Below are 3,270 nucleotides of genomic sequence, written 5' to 3'. Positions count from 1 at the left end.
CAATCAAATCACACCATGTGTCCTATTATGGTTGGTCCATGCTATTAAGGCTCCATGTCATCGGTATGGTAGAAGGGGGTCTCAGGCCTTTGTTTTCATATATTTTCTATTAAATTTTAAATGTTGGGACATGAAGTTTTGTGGAAATAGACATGAAATTTTTCGTCTCCCTAGCATTGTCTCCTCATTGATTAAAATTAAATGTCTTTAAGATCTTGTTGGAGTTACATGTAAAGGTTGTCCTTCTTCCTGCTGATTTGTATCATTCTTCATTCGTCGCATTGTCGTTGCATCCGACCATGTCCTACTTGATCTTTCCTTGGTCCACCTGCATGCCCACCTAGTGGCTCTTACCACCTGTATGTTAACTATGTTATGGGGCCCATAGCCAAACACCAAAATTTTGACTTTTAAACTTAGAAATTTTACTGGCCATATCTTTTGATCCAAGAATTATTTTTTCCGACTTCAATATAAAATTGGAAATCTCTTTCTGAGAACTATCCATATGAGTAGTTTCCAAGTGGAATTAAGCTAATATTCTAAACTAAAAACGTCTCCAAAGTCTCTTCTCCTTGAAATACACTTGTTCCCCTATCTGCTTGGAAACATCTAAGCTTCGCCACAATTTTGACATGCTTTTCAATCTAATAACAAACTCAATGAAAATAATCTTGACATCATACAAACACCTTTGACATCAATGACAACATATTCTAACAATATGTTTAATGAATATTTTCTTATATTAGAATTAACTTGAACTATCTACCACAAACCATAAGAAAAATGTTGTGATTTTTCACTTTGAATGTATTTATGTTATTAGAGGTTTGAATAAAAATTAGTAACATTTATACGTGCTAATATATTGTTGAAAATGTATTTTGAAAAAACCTGCTATGTGCGCTCTCCCCGTGAGCCCCTCCTTGGTGCGCCCCGAGGGCCTCCCCAGTCTTGAGCATCGACCTGATCAGAGTGGCCTCCTACTGCGATCATGGAACCACCTGATCCACTGCAGGATGGAGATCCTCCTCCAGAAAAACAGATCTCTAAGCACGATGAAAATGCATATGCCTTTTCACCTCCAATCTCTGCCATTGGCCCCCCAAGAACCAGACCTTTGATATCCAAGTTTGTGAATAAACTTGAAGACATCCTTGAGATCTCTCTACCTCTGTCTCTTCCCCGTTGGGTGGCTCTGTATCTATCTAAAATGGGTTGGCCAGTTTACAAGACTCTGGCCTTCACTTCGTTCAGTTCAAAAGTGGGTTGAAAGGAACTGGTCCTCTCCAATAAACGAAAAAATATCCATAAGGTTTCGTGGAAGAGTGTATTACACCTTTCATTTCGAAACAAAGGAATATCGAGACCTAATATTCAGAAACGACCCATACTTCATGGACATGTGAGGCTTGTACTTAAATTGATGGACCCCTGACTTCGACCCTAAATTGGATGTACCTAGCGCAGTGCTGGTTTGGGTAAGACTCCCTCATCTCCCCCTACATTGTTGGGGAAAAGAATCTGTCAGGGCCATCAGGAATGCAGTGGGGAAGTATATTGATAGATGTGAACCAAAAGAAAACATGCATGCTTGTGTGAGGATATGTGTCGAAGTGGATCTAGGGAAGGGCTTACCAGAGGTAGTAAATATCAAAGTAGATCAATGGATGCACATACAACAACTGGACTATGAGAAGATACCGTTTAAATGCAAGGTATGTCATGAATATGGTCATTTTGCAAATAGATGTCCAAAAAAACAAGAAAGTGAAAATTTAGAAGAGTCAGAAGAAAAATGGGAACAAGTTAAAAAGAAAAAATTGGCAAAAAAACAACCTCTCTCCTCCTCAAGCCAACCCCAGGCTCCCCACCGTCTCTCTGCTCCTTCCCCATCATCCCCCCCAGTCAATCCTCCCCTATTCTCCTCATATTTCATCAATCCCAACCCCTTTGGACCTCTTGATGATCCTCCCATCCCTTCCACATCCCACCCCTCCTCCCCTCATCTCTCTCCTTCCCATATCCTCACCCCCTCCATTCCTATTATCCCTCGCAACCCCCCTCCCCCCTCAGTTGATAGAATTTTGATAAGAAACCAATCAAAGGAATCACTTCAAACCTTAGATTACCAAAAGAAAGCAGGAAAAAAATCTAACAAAGAACTTAGAGATGAAGCGACAGCAAAAGAAATGGCTTTAGGAACACAGCAACCCATAGACTCCTTTTTTGGGAAAGGTTCCGGGAACAATGAGAAAAACCAAAGTCGCCAAAGAGGGAAAGGACCCTCTTCCCATCAACTAAATAAATAATGATAATGGTCTCTTGCAACTGTTGTGGCTTGGGGATGCCTTTTAAATTAAATGCATCAAAAGATATTCTAGCAAAGGAAATCACAGATATTCTAATGCTTCAAGAGACCACAACTAGTTGCCAAGACTGAGAAAAAATGATCAAAAATCTAAAAAATTACGAGGGAACATCTCAATAAGATATAGGGGCCTCAAGGGGTATATGCACCTTATGGAGGAAAGGAAAATGGGAGCTTCTTTAGCAAAAAAAGGAACAACACTGGATTAGAATAGACCTAAAAGAGCCAACCACCAATGAGCAATTTTGCATTGTCAACATATATGCTCCCAATCACTTTAGGGAAAAAGAAAAATGTTGGAATATAGTTCAAGAGACCTTAAATGATACTCAAAACAGAAAAATAATTTTGGGAGGGGACCTCAATCTTGTCCTTAATGTGGAGGAGAAATTTGGTGGGGTTTACCATTCAGACTCTTCAAGGGATGCCATCAAAGACATAATGGAAAAGAACAATCTAATATACATTCCTCCCAAAAATGGTAAGTATCCGTGGAGCAACAAAAGGGTAGGAAGCAACAATATAAAGGAAAGATTAGATCACATTTTGGTTCAGGAAAGAATCATCTCCAACTACAATTCAGCAAGATCAAGAATCATTCACACAACAACATCAGATCACAAGCTGGTGGTAATTTCTATGGGGCTGATGGAAAATCAAGGCCCAATACCTTTCAGATACTGCCCAACATGGAACAACAATGAATATTTCAAAAATCTAATTGCTGATGTGTGGTCTCAAAAAGTCACGGGGTCACCCTATTATGTGTGGGAAACCGAGTTAAAAAACTTGAGAAAGGAACTGAAAAAATGGGCCATAGAAACTGAAAAACAAACAAAGAAAAGAAAGGATGAGTGATTAAAAAAAATGGAGAAACTTCATGAGGCAAAAGGAAA

This window comes from Pinus tabuliformis, chromosome 2_1, assembly GCF_031772625.1.
Source record: "Pinus tabuliformis cultivar Carrire ecotype Pingquan chromosome 2_1, CPIR1, whole genome shotgun sequence".
Taxonomy (NCBI): domain Eukaryota; kingdom Viridiplantae; phylum Streptophyta; class Pinopsida; order Pinales; family Pinaceae; genus Pinus; species Pinus tabuliformis.
The sequence above is the reverse complement of the archived record's forward strand: the minus strand, read 5'-3'. Positions refer to the sequence as shown.